The following is an 18,563-nucleotide window of genomic DNA, read 5'->3' as shown; positions in this document are numbered from 1 at the left end:
CTCACTCTGAATTGCACCTTTTTATGAGCAGCTGGATGTGTAATCTTTAATGCCCTTCATTACTTGTCCTTGTCCCTCCCAGTGCACTCCTGTGCAGTGATCTTATCTAAAAATACAAGGCATCGGGCCTCACGATATCTCCCCAGAACCCGCCGGTGCCGTTAGACAGGGCCGCGGAATGGGTGGCGAGGCTGCGTCTAAAAGTGCCAGTACGCCCGCCACTGTCATTAGACCGAGTTCAGTTTAGCGTGCTGACAAATCAGTAACATTTCAAAAGTGTTCGGCACTTAGTCATAGTTTGACTCATTTGCGTCCCGGTGAAGTGTTTCTGCGCCACAGAAGGCTGCGAGTTGAGAATGTTAGGGCTCCACAGGGCGGTACAGCCAAGGCCTTGTTGCACTTGGTCGCTGTGTAATGGTAACATTATGCAATTTTCTGATCTATAATGCAGTCCAACAGAACTCAACTGAAATGATAAATAATGATACAGATATGAATTATGTGGTGATGCAGCCCATCCATCCATCCGTCTTCGAACCTCTTATCCAGCACCAGGTCCTGGTGAGCTTGGAGTCTGCCCCAGGAAGTACAGGGCACAAGGCGGGAGACAAAATGCCAGCCCATGGTGGGGCACACACTCCCACATACCATGTGCATGACACAGAGGCATGATGCAGAAAATATCAGTGAAAAACGATGGCATTGTGTGCTGCAGGAAACCAAAGCACATTACTGCAGGAAACTATAAAAAGCTTTGGAATGGTGGTTTTTCAGCTCAGGTAACATAATTTAAAACCAGAGAATAACACTCCGAAATAAATATGACACTTTTGTTGGTAGCTAGAGCTAGACAACTTTCTGAAGCTTTAATTAAAGATAGACATCTTTTAGCAATGCTTGTGTAATGGCAATAATACAGAAAATATGATTTTAAAATGCATTTATGAGTGGATGAAAAGCCAGTGTTATTGCTACCGCAGGGATGAAAGAAGTCTATCGCACTTAAGTAACCTATGTTACAAAGTAATTTGTTAGTTTTTTTGGGCAATGCTACTTTTTTCACAACTCAAAGGACTGAATATAAGAAAAAGTAACACTAAAGCCGTTGTACGGAGATTGAATATCCATCTAACAAATGCCTATCCAGGAGGGGTCGTGATGAGCCTGGACCGTATCCTAGGCAGCACTGAGCACATGGCAGCAGGCCAGGGCATCGCCAAGAGAATAAGCAGTTATTGTCGGTATTTGCACAACAGAAACAATGCGTAAGATGTATAAGCAGAACAGAGAAGGCGAGAATGACTACTGTAACTTGCACCGGTGCATAATTCGCTATGAAGAGCCGGAGAGAAACAGAGGCAGCAGCATCGGATTGACAGGCTTCGGCGCCGTTTGAACTTCGCCTTTGCTTGTTGGTTGCATTTTAAGCCCTTCCGCCTGACAGCTTGACAGAGGGGAGAAACAAAAAGACCATGAGAAATACATTAAATATTTATGACTCGCGCGACAGCAATAATCGCATGCATAACAAATACTGCTATACAACAGATCCGGCAATACCATGTTCGGGAAATTCGTTCTTTCAAAAATAAAAACAAAATATAGGCATATACATTTCACTGACTACATAATGTTATGCAGCTAAAATAATGCTGATTGTCCCACATTTATCTACTTCGTTATTGTATATACTGCAGATTTGGGAACGATCCATATACATTATATTTGTTTAATTGTTTGACTATTTGATATGCCGGTTGTTTTATCCTTCATACGTCTATAGCCATTGCTACAAGCAGGTAACACAGATGCTCGTATTAAGCAAATCGATGAGAGGCATAAAACGGCCGCACAAGCCGCAAAACCGGAGCGGCTTCTCTCTGAGCACAAAAGATGCGCAGGATTTAGGGGCTGAACCGTATAAGCAGAGCTTATTTTTTTCGGTAAGTCAATTAAACATTTATTCTTCCCTAAAAGCAAATTAATGTTTAAAACGTAGGAGGAGCTGAATACGTTTTACGTCCATTTTTACTAGCTAAAATTTTTACTTTCGTCGCTCTGCTGGCAGCAGCTTTCTATTGCTTTACGTAGTTTTCTCATTTGATGCGTGGTAAGAGCACATCAAGGTGCACTTACTACATTTCATTATCGCATGGTGATTCTTTTCTTGCGGTATGATTTAATTCGCGTAAACAGATTTCACGCAGGTTGAATTGAATCACTACGTGAAGCTGGCATTTGTTTTGAAATTGAAAGTAACTTATGCGTTGAAATTACAAAGTTGTCTCATTGGGGAAAGAAATACAAATAACAAAAAAAAAAAACAAATAGCTTTTTATATTGTGGTTCTACATGTCGGATGATTAATGAAGAATCTCCTTTTTAATCATCGTGTTAATTAATGAAAATCGTAGTGGTGCACTTTTATACCATGCCTGTGGGCCATGTTGTAGCTGTAATTCCAAACATCCTTAATTGAATGTTAAGATTAAACTAACTTTCTTACCGCACTGGGGAGTCTTTGGTATTAACAATGCAGGATACATGGGAAAACTTTTGGTGTTAATATGTTTCTTTCCTTTGACATAGACGTTCGTAGGTCGTATCCAGGTGATGTAGACCAGGTGAAGTATTTGCCACATTTTGTGGGTTTTCTGGCCAAATTTACAACCTGTTCGAAGAGCTTATGTGGTGTGTGTGTGCGTGTGTGTGTGTGTGTGTGTGTGTGTGTGTGTGTGTGTGGATTATATTTAAATTACATTGTAGGGACTAAATGTTCCCATAATATAATAAAAAATTTTGACATTATGGGGACCATTTTTCAGGTGCCCACAAAGATCTGTGAATTCAATTAAAAAAGAAAAATGGCAAAAAATCTTGTACTTTGTTTGGTTAATTATGGTTAAGGTTAGAGCTGGATAGGGGTTAGAGTTGTCATGCTGGGATTAGAGTTTTCCCCATAGACATGAATGGAGAGTCCCCACAAAGATATACAATAATTGCAAGCCTGTGTGTGCGCATGTGTGTTTTTTGGATCTATTTACGCTCATCTGTTCAAATTCATCTTCCTTTCCATGCATTTACTCAGCCATCCACTTTCCGTGTTTCTCAGTTAATGGATGGTCTCTAGAGATATTCCTAGTTGGGGAAAAGGAGGGATGCCTTTTAAAGGCTGACCAGGCTGCTCTAATGAATTCCAGTGTAATTAACCTCACAGACTTGATCTATCCGTTCTGCTTAAGCGTTCACCCTGTCTACGATGATGCAAACGCTGCTCTGTTTTTGTTTCCAGTGATCAGCCTCTCAAGGGGGACGGGAAGGAGAAAGTGAGCCATTAGGAAACTCTGTAAGTATTTCTTTGGCAAAATACTTACTTTTTTTTTTTTTTTTAAGTTGCATTACCAGCAGGTAGTGGGGTCCTCTGATATTCATAGATAGGCTGCAAATGTGTGATGCATTTAAATGGCTGATATTCACACATGTGCTTGGGGAATTCTGGATTTCAATGACTGTGGAGTAGTGGGGTGGTGGGGGGGGGGGCAGGCTCCCGGGGGACGTCATATGGTATTCTTAGCCGTACAATTACAGCATCTCCAGATCCACCCATTCATCACGCTGGAGCTCTTCAAATGGACTTCCAAAATTAGCTCGACACCTGCCAGCCCATGGCCAAAGAGCAGCCTCCCCTCTCCCCATTAATGAGAACAGGAAGCGTAAAAGCAGCTGTGCTGGTGATGGCTCTCCGTTTTCTGTGCTAATCTCCTGGAATCCGTGGTAATCCCAAAAAGGAGGCGTCTGTTTGGAGGGTTTTGGAGATCTGGGAGTTGGTGTATATACACACATTTATAGTTGTATGCACACACGTGTATAGATATAGCCGTACATTCACTAGCACAGAAGACGGGCGGTTCTCTTAAACCATCACTAGTAATTCTGAGATGGATGCACACTGTTTGCCAAGAACCATCATATGAGTGATTCAGGTGGAGAGTCTTTTCATATGCGCTTCCATGATGGTTCTTGAGATGAAAAATGAGAGAATTCAAGCCTTTTTAACTAGACTGTCTCCCTGCCCCCTGTGTTTCTGGAAAGTGTGTCAAGTGTGTGTGTTTGTGTGTGTGTGTGTGTGCGTGTGAGTGTGTTTGGGTGTGTGTTTGCGTGTGTGTTTGCATGTGTGTGTGTGTGTGTTTGCGTGTATGTGTGTGAGTGTGAGTGTGTTTGTGTGTGTGTGTTTGCGTGTGTGTTTGCATGTGTGTGTGTGTGTGTGTGTGTGTTTGCGTGTATGTGTGTGTGTGTATCTTTGTGTGTGAGTGTGTTTGCGTGTGTGTGTGTGTTTGTGTGTGTGTTTGCGTGTGTGTGTGTGTGTGTGTGTGTGTATGTGTGCGCGCATGTGACTTATGTAATCAGTGCCAACACTGGCAGCTTGATGAAAGGTACCTGCTTGCGCCCAAGGTGCCATCCGTGATTAATGCCCTTTCACTTTTCCCTCCCCTGGTGGCTCAGGATCCTTCCTGATTCCTGCCCCGTGTCCCAGCCCGAGTGTCTAATCTTATCTTGAGCGGTAGCACATTCTTCATGGCCTGCCCAATTGATGCCGGTTGAACCCCTGCACAGAAAAATGAAGCCCCCCCATTCATTTGATGGGTGTCATTTGTAAGTCACACCCCAGATTGTACGTTCTTTTAATATATTTTGAAATTCACCTTCAGTTAAATTTAGGCCTTTTCTCAGTTCAACAGAACTAACATTGTCAGTCTCAGTCATCTAGTTTTCTAGTGTGGATTATTTTTGTGACTATTGTGATTATTGTGAATGTTACGCTACCAGCCTATTCTCAGTGTCCTTGACTGAAGCAGCTACTACAATTTTAGAAAAACAAGCTAGTACTTTTCATTTACTTTCATTAACTCTTTGTTGTTTATTTTTTTGAGGGTATGTTTTTAAAGAAATATATTTTTAGAGGAGGCTATCTGATGATGGTGATGCTTTCTGAATGGATTTCGATTGTTTCATGTGGAATTTGATGTAGATCCATCTGACTCCAGTCTCCTATGTTTGTAACAAGCCTAAATGAAGGCGTATTGAGAATGTCTAGGGCACTCTTTACCTGACACTTCCTTTTGAGTGGATGTTATCCTCCACATAAGTGTGCTGTTGGTTCACATTGATCGTACGTGCTTTCTGTCCATCGTTTAGCACGGATGTCATGCCATGTCATGTTTCCTGTTTTCCCACCATAATTGTTTTATTCTGACCTCTGATCTTTTTTGATAGGACCAGAAAGAGATCTAACATCGGTTTGTATCTTGAACACGTCTTTGGTTTCTCTGGTACATTTTATCCTTCTTTTAACTTTATAAAGGCTCTGACTGTAATACTCTTAAATTTAAACCAGCTTTGGACTTTTAGAAAACTTGGAAGGAAGCTGGAGGTAAAATCAGTGATTGGCTGCTAAACTTCAATGGCTTTTGTCAAGCCTGAATTGCTAATAGTATTCCTCACTTTCCGGTGCCTGTACCCAGAGAGGCTTTTATGGCATAGCCTAGCAATCTGTGTTCTTTTAAAGTAGAACGACAGCTGATCCTCCATAAGAAGGCTTGACCCTTCTAGTCTCTGATCGCATTCCTTAAAATAATAAAAAAAAACAGCCTCCAGTGTAAGAACACAGAGGTCAGTCGAGGCAAACAGAGATCTTTGTTTGATGGACCCCAACTCTAGCAGGCTGTCTAATGCTCTGCCTGACTGTTACACTTCCTTTGGGGCTGAGGCTCTTGCGTTCAGTTTACATCTGTCCCTGTCCCTGTCCCCTCCGCCCCCCAATACTTGCCTAATCACACTGTCAAAATATGTAACGACACCTGGTACTAAATGTTAACCTGCTGTCGTGTGTGAGAGCAGGAAATCTCGCACGGATTGTATTGGGCCGGCCATGGACCAGTAGCGTTGTGTTTACCTAAGGAGAGCTTCTCTCAGTGCTGTCCACGTGTATTCAGATGCAGGAATTGGCAAATTGGCGCAGCAGCAACAGACTGTGCTTTTAGACCAGGGGAGCCTCTCCCCCTCCCCATGCTGCCTGCTGACACAAAGCAGATCAGGTGATAAGATGTGCACGTTGGCCACGCTGATTTGTGGGCGTCTGCCAGACGGCTGGATTGCGTAACGTTGCGTAACAGAGTGTTTGGCATTCATTATCGAGCGAGGGCCCTTCTGAAGCGCTGTGCATCTGCTCGGCTGGCACAGGCGGCACTGCTGAAAGATCAGGCCCCCTCACCGTGGGGGTAAATCCTGGGAGGGGCTCGGCATGTCACCATTGAACCTGGGCTGCACAGAGGAGCTTTGGAGGACTTTACTGGGATTGTACTGGGGGATAAGACCTATAAACGGCAGGCACATGTGTAGTAGGTATTCGGTCTTCTTCATTGGCTGGAAACTGGGAAGAAGCGAAAATATAAACTGTCTGGGGGTCCCTGAGGACTGGTTAGAGACACATGGAATGAAGTATTAAACCTTTGAGCCTTTCGAATTATTTTAAGATAAAGCGCATAGAGGCCCCATCACCCTGCTCTGCTACCCGTGTGAATGGAGAGACAGAACTGTGGGTGGGGGCAAGGGCAGTTTTTACCATAAGCTCATTTCAGGGTTGTGTGGTTCTTCCCCATTACCAGTTGGGTCTTGCAGCATTGAATCAACGAGCGTTTTCAGATGCTCCATCCCGAGTGACTGGGGTGCCGTTTCAGATGTGCTCTGTCCGAACTCTCTCCCCTACAGCTCTAAAGACACTGTTGTTACTGTAGCCTGGAAGGGTAATTAAATGTTAATGGCTGCTTTGGAAAGGCCTCGCACACTTTAAAATATATCTCCTTCAGTGAGGCAGAGAAGCCGGTGCTCCGTGCAGGTTTGTGTGTGTGTGTGCGTGTGTGTGTGTATGTGTGGAAGAGTAGGTAATTCTTGCCGGGGCAGAGCGAGGTCTCCATGACAACAGGGAGGAAGGGCCAATGTCACCTGCTCTAATCCCAGCTCGCCTCCACACGCCCCCTGGTCAGCCTGCCCCCTAACTCTTATGGTAGAACAGAGCGGGACAGGAAACAGGAACTCGAGATGGAGTTTGAGGCAACTTGTTGTTTGTTCTTCAGTGGAATGCATCCTGATTGCGAGTGGCATCCTCAAACCTCCCCCCCGTGCCCCTCCATAGCATAATCAAGCAAGCCAGTCCCGCTGCCAGGACAAGCCATGGCAACGGGTGGGTCCTCGCTGTGGTGTCCTTTACCCCAGCCCTGTGTCATCTGTGACGCACCTGGTCACACCCCAAAAGCCACAAAGATGAAAGTCAATCATTACTCTTTAACCTTCCTGTCGTCATTATTATATATAGTGTGTGCATGTGTATGTACATATACCCTGTAATACTTATATATAATAATACTATTTGGGGATTTTTTATGATTGGATATCATGATTGGAAGTGTTTTTGAAAAAGGCGAAACTTAACTTTAAACTATGTGTATCATTTCCCTCCTACCGTACCTACCTACCTACCAGGGGCTCAGCCTGACTCCCCCTCCACTTTCCTAATGCACTTTTATGATACTCTTACCCCCACCACAGCAGGATCAAAGCATGCCTCATCCCACTGAGAGCCTTCTGCAGGAGAGCGAGCCACATAGCTCCCGCTACTGACGACATCACTGTTACCCCCCCCCCCAGAGACAGCTGTCATTAAGAAAGTGGGCATGCTGGCTATTCTTTCTTTCTTTCTTTCTATCTAATTTATTTATTTCAATCCGCCTTTTCATGGTAAAAGCTAGGCCGACCGAGCTACCTGCCCATTTAATCTACAGTATGAAAGTCTCTTTGATGGTATTGCAGGGTCAGATTTAGAGGTGGTGGACAGGGGGCACGTGGAGCCAAGTGGCCTGCAATGGGCAGGGCCTGGACAGACAGGTGTGGGGACGGGATTGGGATGAGTGGGGTCTGAGCAGACCCCACATGTAGTGCTGAATCTGATCGAGGTGCCAACCTTGGCCATCTTCCGTGTCACCACGGCATCGCTGTTCCTATATCTGAGATTTGCCTTTCCACTGTGCTTTGGACTCCTGTCACCTCATTATATTCTGCAGTGTTCCGTGTTATCTGTAATCTCTGTTTGTATTGCCTTTGGTATAGGCAGTCATTTCTGCACAGCTGATAGATCCCTGTTCGTAAATATTATGGGGGAAACACCGAATGTTTGATTTTTATTTCACCAGTCTGCAAATCTTGATAGAATTTTTTGGACATGTTTTTTTGACTAGATAGAAAGTTCTTTCTCTAATTAACATGAAATGGTCTGGCTGACAAACTATGATTCCCACTTTTTCCTAATGATCTCCATAGAGTGTTTTTCATCAGAATAATGATGCCGGAGTTTCAGGAAGTCTGATTGGCCGCTTTCCTCACCTGCCTCTCACAACCAGAGCTGGTTCTCTATTGGCTGTTCTTCTGGGTTGTAAAAAATTCGCGCATTGGCTGAATGTTCTATTTTTAACCCTCTAGCTTAGCACCAGCCATGTTGTTGAGTTGTTGCATCCCTCTTTGTGTAGCGTACTTGCGTGCGCTTCCTGGGGCGGGGAAGCCCATACACTGTTTCTGCCCGAAGACTGTGGCCTTAGGCAAGCTGGGCGTCGCTGTTTCCCTGCCATAGTCATGCAAAACCTTAGCATGCACAGTTTCCTGCTTTGCAGAGGAATCGGGCAGCAGTTGATGTACTTCTGAGATGTTTTCTTTTTTAAGTCACGCTAATTTAAAATGTGTGAATGGTATGATTAATCATGTAAAACATAGTGCTCCACATCCGCCCCCTGCCAGAGATCACGTGTTGGGGAAGTGCATCGGACAGACAGACGGTGGGCTTGTTTGCATGCACCCTGCGACGGCACTCTGCCCTTCTGTTTAATGACGCCGTGAGTCAGCATGCTGTCGCAAAACTGCGGCAGCTGTCCGTGGTGCTGAGAAAAGTTCTAGGCACTGGCCGCCCCCCCAAACAGCTCCCGTGCACTAATGTGGAAAGTGCTGATAGGGGCTGGGACTGCCCTCGTGTATCAGTTACGCTGAAGAGGTGGTGAGTATGATGGGGCCCATGTTTTTCAAGAGCCGGTTCCACGGGGCCAAGATCGTCACGGCCCATGTAAACGACATAGACGATACAGTGCAGCTGGAGGCGGAATGCCGTCCTGTTTCACTTTGTGCTTCTCCTGCATTTTGCTTCGGTTTTTTTGAACTAGTGTGGTGCTATCAGTAAAACTGAGGTCTCTGTTAGCTCTCTGTATGTATGTTCCTTTTAAATTGATTATTCACATACTGTAGTTCAGTGGATCACGGAGTCCAAGCAAGCAGTGCTGTACATTTTAAATGGGCGTGGGACTTAATCTGAGTCGGCCGCTAATCACATAATCTGCGTGCACATGGTGGGGGGTTGGCAGGCTGTTGGCCCTGTTCTTTGGACCAGGCTCTGCCCCTCTTTTTCATTGGCTGGTATTATAGTAATTAAATGATCAGCTTCCTTTCCGTTTGTTCCACAGCTGACTTTGATTTCTGGCATTTCTGCTCAATTCCTGAAGGTCCTGCAATGAGTCAATGCTACTCTGTTGCAAAAATCTTTTTGGAAACCTGAAAAATAGTTTTGAGTCCTGGCAGTGGAGTGGCATGTGAGAGCAGGACTGAGGGTGGCACTTGGCAGAGGCAGGTAGGTGTCCAGGCTTGTTCCCATTAACAGGAAGTGCTGTGCCTGTCCTGCTTCCTAAGGCACAGTGTGAGTGTGCCTGGCACAAGGCTTTCTGCTCTCCCTGGAGAGGGGATTAAATCCACAAAAAGTGCCTACACCGAAATGGCAGAGTACCCACCTGAACACGTGAAGCTGTTCCTTGTCTCCTCTCTTTTTTTTTGAATGCATTTAAAGATTTGTTTAGACTATCTTTAGAGCCACAAAGTGCTGCCGCCAGCCAGCCTTGGGACTGATTGACCCTCAGAGCAACCAAGTGCTTCTGCACTTTGTTCACAGCACAGTTCAAGAAATGTGCCGCTTTCATGTGTGGATATTCACGCTTATAAGGAGACGTTTTTGTTTGTTGCTTCGGTTAACATGTTTCCTGGTGACGTTTTACCCTCGTCACTCTCAGTGAATTGCTTAAGTTTCCTGACGTCTTTGCTTGTCCGTGTCCTCATAAGGTAAAGTCAAGGCTGAAAATGTTACTTATGTAAATGAGCAATGTGTTTGTATTGCATCTCAAGGACTCAGATAGGGGATGAATCAGCCCTCCCCCCCAGCTGTATTAGCATTAAAAAAAGTCAGAGTTAATCAAAGTGTAACCTCTAATCTCTGGGTCTGTGGAGCCCCAGGGCAACAGAAATGGACAGTATTTGTCTACGATGCACTACAATAACTTTAGACGTGAGTTGCATTATCTGCTTATTACGGTTAGTCAGGAAGACATGGATTGGCTGGGGCTGGCCTGTGAAACAGTGCAGGCTTTCTTTGTAGGAGCAGCAGCTTTCTGTGAAAGAGTGAAGGCTTTCTGCTTGTGTAGATGACTGGCAGGTGCTGTGACACATGGGTGCTTTTTGTCTGGATGTTCAGACCATGAACTTGGTTTCCTTGAACACAACAGTAGGCCACATTAAAGATGGTTATGTATGATAACTGTGATGAGGAATATTAAAATTTTTACATGATATTTACACAACATAAAATTGAGTCAAACTGGTTGGCTGCTGTGATGTGACATTGATGGAGCGGCAGCTGGCTAAGGTGGATAGACCCCCCCCCCCCTTTTAAGCCGGTCTCTGTGAGGTGTTCATGGAGGGTGGAGGGCACCGGGGATCAAGGACCACAGCTGGTGTCAGGGGGGTTAACAGGGCGCGATTTGCCCAGATAACAGCTTTTGTAGGATTGTCTGTCTCACCATTAAGCGGACATGAGAGTCAGCCATAATGCGCGCTAACAAAGATAACAGACGGCCAAAAGTGGTTGTTGTTCTACTGGGTGCTGCTCCTGTGCCCCCTTCAGTGCGTCTCCCAGGAACTCTTGGCACACTCTCCAGCTGGGTGGAGAGTCCCGCTAGAGTCTTGGTCACCAGAATGCAGATGGCAGTGTCGCCCTTTGCTCTGTACAGTATTACAGCCTGGGACACACGCCCGTCTGTGACCTGCAGAGATCCGCCCAATCTGTGCAATTATGCTGTGTTTTGGGGCGGGGTATTGGTGATGTTGCCCCTCCCCCAGTTGGGCCCTGTGTTTGCCTTTTACCTGAGCCAGGTGCACAGGACCTGGGAGGAGGAGACAAGTCCATCTTCTCTGGGATGATTGATGCTGCCAACCTCTTGCCCTGCGTCAGGAAGCAGATGGCACATGATGTGGCCTTGGCACCCGCTAGCATCGCTCTGAGAAGAATAAGACAGCCGAAGGACAGTGCGGAGAATCAGGATGAATTCTACTGGTCCTTCTAAGTGTTAGCAAAGATCCTTCAGATGCCTTTTATTAGGATCAAGGCAGTACTGATAGACATGTGGGTTTCTCCTCATTTTGCATACTTACCTGCGACCCATTATCTGAATCAGCAGTGGCCATATTCATTTCGCTTTTTGTGTTGGCGTCAGTTGCTTTGCACTTTGTGAGTATGTATTGTAAGTAGCCAAGGGAGAACAGGCATGGTGTCTGATGATGTTTCCGGTATGGAAACATATGCTCAAAAAGTCGGCGGTTCGAACCTTGGCAGAATAGTCACATGACCCTTGAGCAAGGCCCTTAAGGGGCACCACACAAATAGCTGACCCTGCAGTTGGACCCCAAGTTTCTCTCTCGACTAACAGTACGTATTTATATGTATTGCTCAAAAGAGTGAATAGTAGGACATGACAAATTAAGCATTCCAATGCACCTGTACCCATAGTTGTGCAGATCGTAAATAAAGCATGATTTAATTTTGTGGCTGGCGATGGGTGGCTAATTGGCTTGTAGATCAGTGGAGTATTTACCTTGTGTGCCATCTTACTCATCATGGCAGTAGCCTCAGACTCAGCGTCTCCTGCAGACTTCAACTACTTAGACTCTACTTGCGTCAGGGATTGACATCCATTGAATCTGAATTTATGTAGCACTTCTCCTAAAAACCTTGCCGGGGGAATGAGAGGTGAAGGGCTGCATTCCCGATGCGCCCCCAGCAAGCAGATGCCCCTTTGGCCGTTGCTGTGGAGGGTGAGGAAGCGAGAGTGGGAGAGTCAGTGTGAAGAATACACCTCAGAGATTACACATCTGCCAAAAAACATCTGGGTCAGACGGTATCATCGGGAGCCTTTATAATGTGACATTTTACTATCTGGTGAATTCACACTGTGGACAAAAGTGGGCTTTCAGTGTGTGCCCCCCCCCCCCTTTTTTGAAGCCTGTGCAGTTTATTTTCTAACGTGGAAATTTGATTGGCGGCACAGCACATTAGGGGTTTATCTCTGCTATCAGCACAGAGTCCATAATCAAACTCTGGTAGCCGTGGTTACCTCTGTGCCAAGCTTCATGCTCTGGCAGTGCAGCTTGTGGTCGCTCTCCTCTATCTGTGAAGTACACTATCATTAACCCCATTCATCCCCAAAGGTTACAATAAAACAGGGAAATAATTGGCATTTGGGCTTTTGTTTTTGTCTGTGGCGGGAATATTTAGTCCCAGGTCATCTGATTTCAATATCGTATCTATTGTTCCATCCATCCATTGGTATGTTTCCTGACCACTTATCCAGGGTACACTTCTGGTAGGCCAGGGCCAGCTCCACAAGGGTGGGTCTGGCCCACCCAGGCATAAGCTTGACCCACCTCCAGTCTCCTTAGATAATCATATGGCCCACCAAACATTTCAGAGCTGGAGCCGGGCCTGTTGTAAGCATGGAGTCCATGGAAGCAGGAGGCACAAGGCAGGGGACACCATGGATGGGGTTAGCTGTCATTAATCATTTAAAAGGTACTTATCCTTCACTGTAATACCTGGGTTTTTGGCCTGTGATCACCTTTTTTGTGCTAGTGTCATTTTGAGAGGTTTCTGGTGCAGAAATCTATCTGCAGAGACCCCCCAGACAGACTCTCCTCAGCCCCTCACATCTACTTCCTGACCTGGGGTTAGGAGAACCTTTCCTTTGCTAGCGGGAAGCCAACTCTGCACAGATTTTGTCACATAAGAGCCTGTGTTCTGAAATCCACAGCTCAGGGATTCATGTTGAGGTTGAAGGTGGCGATGATAAGGGACAGGAGGAGCCGTCTTCCTCAGGTGGATTTAAGGCCTCGGTGAGTCTGACCTGCTAACCCGCACTGGAGCACATCACTCTTTCGCCTTGGCCGGTTGCTCAGCCCCAGGCTCGGCCTGCAAGTAATGTGGCTGCCTGGTATGTAAAGGAAGGGGATGCTGGCTTTGGAATTTGGAGTTCAATCGCAGAATCCACCCCCGGGGCTCCAGATTGAGGAGCCAAACCAAAATGCATCTCCTACCTGTTTAGCTGTGGTCAGTTTAGCGGAGAGGATCTTCTGGATTTGTAGCCCCCAGAGCTGTAGATGGGAGGCCTCCTGCCCTAGGTGAGGGCCGCTTGTCCACCAAACACGCTCATTCTACCCCACAGTTCTTCAGCAATGTCCAAACAGAGATGACAGGAAGCAAGAGAGCGATGGGAGAAAGTGTCCCAGCTGCTGAGGGGAAGAACATGGCATGACCTTGCTAGGCGTAAATGGGAGCCAGAGCAGGGGGGGGGGCGCTTCCAGGCCCCAGCAGGCTCGCTGCCTTACGTTTCTCCGATGAAGCTCTGGTTAGACTGGGCTCAAGTTTTCAAAAGCAAAAAAAACTAATGAAATCTCAGTAGGATTTATGAAACGATGGGGTTATTAAGTCAGTAGTGATGGAGTCTTCGCTCACAGCTTGGGGAAGATTTGAGCATTCATATCAAAGCATGTGAAACAATATAAATACTTCAGTGTGTCCGCAAATCTTTGGAGCACTCGCATGTCTGAGCTATGGGCCGAGAAAAGGACCATTTTCTGAAGTTTTCCAATTCTGATGTGAGTCACCATAGAACTACTTGAAGCATGAGAGCAAGCAGGGCCTGGCTCATCAAGGTAACGTCAGTGTTGCCGGCCCTCTGTGTCTGTGTAGGACACTGCATGCCTCACAGGCTTTGTGCTCCTGCCGTCACAGAGACGGCAAAGAGACTGAACATGCCCAATTCATAAACTACTCGTTGTCGAGCTCCATGTACCGGCACAGATATGAGGACAAGGTGGCTGCTAATAGGTTCAAGGACTAATGCTACATAGAGTCCAGGATTTCGTTAATGCTAGTAAAAGCCCTGTGCTTTCTTTGTTAATTTGGCAAATCAAATACATAAAATAGATGAGACTGAGTCAGTGCCTGGTGCTTACGGTCTTTGTATGTACAGATGTTGCGGGGTATTGGCAAACTCTGAGCATTGGGTTGATCATTTATCTGATGGCGTCACATGAATGTGTCAGGTTTGCTGGGAAGTCGCTACCTGCCACGCAGTAACGTCTCATGATGAGCACGGTGGATCATCTTGGCTTTATGAGCTGTTTACTGGATCAGGTGTGACTTTGACATCCACACACCTGTCTACATAAGATGGGAATGAAGCAATTAATGCATCACCACCAAGCTGCATTTAGAGGCTAGGGATGCTATTTTCTGCTGTTTTATGTGTTGTTGATGCTGTTACCTGTATTTACTCAGTGGCAGTCACTTTGTTCGCACCGTTGTTTTCACACTGTGTATTTTGATCTTATTCCTATATAACAGCATGGTGACTTGGTAGGTAGCCCTGTTACGTCATACCTCCAGGGTTGGGGGTTCGAATCCCACCTCTGCTTTTTGCGCATGGAGCTTGCATGTTGTCCTTATGTCATCAAATCTAATGTGTTTGTTTACCTCTTTTGTATCTTCCTGCAGTCCACAAACATGCCATTAGGAGAATTGATTGTCTGGTGTTGAATTGCCCCTCTGGTGTCTCCAAGTTGCTCTTTGGGCAATGTTTCTCATGCCAGTCTTTGGGGACTTCCAGACAGGTAGGGACCTAGGGAGCAGATGCGCGTACTGTCTGAGGGTCTCTGAGGTCTGGGTTGAGGAACGCTTCCTTAGTGTGTGGTTATATGTGTGTGCCCATATGTGTCATTTGGGCTGGCATCACATCCTGGGTGCACCCCTGGCTTGTGCTCATCTCTTGTTGGTGAGGGCCCTTGGCCTCCCTACGTCCCTGACCAAGATAAGCTGTTGTAGGGTACGTGGATGGTCGCCCATATAAGTTGTGCTGTAGAAGTCAGTTGAAAAGTCAAATAAATCTGAGTCATGTTTAATACTCACAGGAAACTTTGCAGCTTTTGTCCTGTATAAATATAGGCGAAAAAGCAGAAATCCCACCGCATGGTGTGAATTTACAGTTTAACCTGAGCTTGCAGGCTGTAATTATAGTGCCAGCAAGCAGCTCTGCAGGGGAAGAGAGAGGGTCCAGGTTCCTGGCAGCGGGATGATCTCTCCAGGGGTGCTCATCACATTGGGGGAATTGCCTTAGAACCATGTGGCTGGGCCCCATCTTGCTATTCAGACAGCGCTGTGTGTAGACGTGACCCAGGGCAAGTGGAGGCCGAACGACATGTTGGCCAAGAACAACAAACGTCCTTGGGTAGCTGTTTGTCAGTGTGTGAGATGCTCTCGTTTTTGCCCCCTGCGGTGGCCTTGCTGCTCCTTCTTGCCCCACTCTTGCCCTTGCTGTTTGAACGGTTTACAGCCATACCCAGGGCCTTGGAGCTGCAGAGTATGAGGATGTCCAAGTCCAGGGGACTCTCCACAGACTGGAGCAGGGCCTGATCCCTGAACGTTTGGAGTTGGCTGCCAAAGAGAGTGTGTCTCTTTGGGTGAGGCCTGGGCCAAGGTGGGACTGGCACAGGTTCTTAAAGAAGGTTCAGAGGAACAGGGATTGTGGCCCAGAATGGTCTGGAGCGAGGTGTGACCAGAACGCAAGGCTCTGTGTTAGAAATCGTCAGTCCTTCAGCACCAGTGGTGAGTTTTTGGTTCCATTCCTTTCTTTCTTTCTTTCTTTCTTTCTTTCTTTCTTTCTTTCTTTCTTTCTTTCTTTCTTTCTTTCTTTCTTTCTTTCTTTCTTTCTTTCTTTCTTTCTCACACTGCCACACACTACACTAATGACACTGTCGGCAGGTTGTGGGTTCAAATCCTGTAAAATACAAACTTTCTTTCTAATATAAGTTGCCCTGGATAAAAGCATCAGATAAATTAAGTAAGTGGCTTGGGGCAACTGTGTTTTTTGTTTTGCAATTTGCATCACCTCTCACCGCCACTATCACATACTGTACCTCGTATATGTGTAATTCTGCCCTGCTTTCTTCCTTTCCTTACCTCTCCCTTCTCTTTCTTTCCCTCTTTCTCTCTTTCCTTCTTGCTCTCAATCCAGACTTCACCAGCCCCCCAAATCCCACCACAGCCCAAGACAATAATAACCTTCCCACCTATCTTCCTTTCCTGTATGTCTCGGTATAGGCTCCAGACTCACTGCTACCCTGCACTGAACAAGTGCTGATGGATGGATGAGTGGATAGATGGATGGGTAATGTTTGAATGCACCTGTATAATGCAGTACTTGTGAAGTTGCTTTGTTTTGTGTGTTTGTGTGTGTGTGCAAGCGTAACGCAGCCGGACAGCAGCGGGTTAACTCCTCTCTTACTGCTCTCTCACTCTCTCATCCTTTCTCTCTTTCCCTGGTATAACCTCACCATGTCTTTCAACTTTAATAAATACTGAGTACAGAAACAAAGGATAAACTGAGCCCCGCCTGCCTCGCGCCAGATTCGTTTGCTAAAATCTCCACCGTCAGGAACAGATAGCCCTGCCAGGCTATCTGCTAATATGTCTCTGCCATTGTTGTCCGATTCATCAGCCTCCAGTGTGACACGGAGCGGGAAAAATCTATTCAGAGTGCTGCTTTGGTTTTTTTTGTTCCGGATGGGGTGGGAACTAGATATGATGTCTTTTGTGAGACCCTATATCAAGAGGTTGTTGTTGTTCTCTGACTAACTAGCCATGGATTTAATTGGATGTCCCTGTGGAAAGATGACTGCCCTCGATTGGCTGACACTACTTCCATGTGACTGGGAAGGAGAATGCGTGTTTGTCTCTGGGGAAATGCACTGCAGGCCGCACACACACACACACACGCACAGTGGGTAGGACTGTGGGTCGGGGGGTTAATATCCTGCCCCCGCTTTGCATTCTCTCCGCAAGTTGGGACTGTTTCCCCCGAGTACTTTGGTTTCCTCCTGCAATCCAAAAAAAAAAATGCAATTAGGTGAATTGGTGTCTCTAAATTGTCCCTGTGATTATGTGTGTGAGTGAGTGCTGTACGCTGTACTGGAGGTCTCAGTCCTGTGCCTCCTGGGGAAGTGGTCCAGCAGTTATGGATGGATGGATGGATGGATGGATGGATGGACTGATTGATGAAATACAGTTATTCGAAGTTATTTTGTGTATGTACAGTTATTCTTTGTGTAACCTCTCAGGATGAATTTGTATTTTAAATAAAAAGGTGAATTATGCCCACCATAATTATAACATTTGCCAATGTTATTGCACCGTTTTCAGGCTGGTATTACAGCAGATTTCAGGCTGGAATAAAAGTGCATTCAATTATTATGCATTAAATTAACCTTAGCTTTACACTGGCTCTAATTACTTAAAGTAATTAGTTAGATCATCACTGTTTAAAATGTTTGGTCAACCCTGAAAAAATCTGTTGTGTCATAGTGGCTTTCAGTTAAATGTCAAATTAAATGAATTGCCAAAGTCTTGCCCAGGCTGTGAAGCGAGTGAAATACGGCTGTAAGTTGTTTGGTCTCACAGGCTAGTTTTCCTTGCCCGCTGTGCCTTGGTGTGTATTTGTGGGGATTTTCAGGCGTGACTTTTATGAGGAAGGTTACGGAGGAATGACAGCCGGCTTGTGTTAAGGTTAACAGTGTACCTGTCCGACAATCTCCCTGCTTCGAATCGCATCACAAATGTTGCGTTGCGGTAAATATCAGCGCTGTGCGACCTTCGCACTCGACGCTCTTAAAGCGGATGTCGGCAGGCTTTACTGCTGATTTGAGGCCTTGATTCAGTGTTTAGGGACTTTGCCTGCTTGACCAGTCTCTCTTCCTTATGGCTTTTCTTGCTTAGAATTTAGACATGAACAGGGCATGTTATGTATCAGGGTGCTATGGTGTCTTAGTGACATCACAACTCCAAGGTTCTGGGTTTGAGTGCCCCCCCCCCCCCCCCCCCACTCTGTATATGTGGTACATCTCTCTTTTCTCTAAAGACATACGATTAGGTGATTTGATGGCTTTACATAGAACACCAAGTAGGTTTGCTCTGCGGTGAGCTGGCAGTATGTCTTTGAAGGGGTGGCTCTCGTTCACTGTGACCTTGAATTAAATACAGGCAGGGGTGTTTATGGGGGTGGGGCCACAGGAACACTGCCCTCCCCTGTCACACCAGTTCA

At 46.0% G+C, this 18,563-nt stretch overlaps 1 protein-coding gene across 4 annotated transcripts in view; it reads left to right on the top strand.

The window, feature by feature from the left end:
* syt1a (synaptotagmin Ia) overlaps positions 1–18,563 on the top strand; it is a 161,755-nt gene that overhangs the window by 59,733 nt on the left and 83,459 nt on the right. For 3 of the 4 annotated variants that reach the window (XM_049024257.1, XM_049024294.1, XM_049024247.1), the window contains exon 3: positions 3,293–3,346. The exons of the other annotated variant lie outside the window; for it this stretch is intronic. The gene's annotated coding sequence lies outside the window, so the exon portion shown is untranslated. The remainder of the gene's footprint in view (positions 1–3,292; positions 3,347–18,563) is intronic. 4 annotated transcript variants of the gene reach the window in all.

Source organism: Brienomyrus brachyistius, chromosome 1, assembly GCF_023856365.1.
Source record: "Brienomyrus brachyistius isolate T26 chromosome 1, BBRACH_0.4, whole genome shotgun sequence".
Taxonomy (NCBI): Eukaryota; Metazoa; Chordata; class Actinopteri; order Osteoglossiformes; family Mormyridae; genus Brienomyrus; species Brienomyrus brachyistius.
This window is presented reverse-complemented; position numbering and strand designations above follow the sequence as displayed.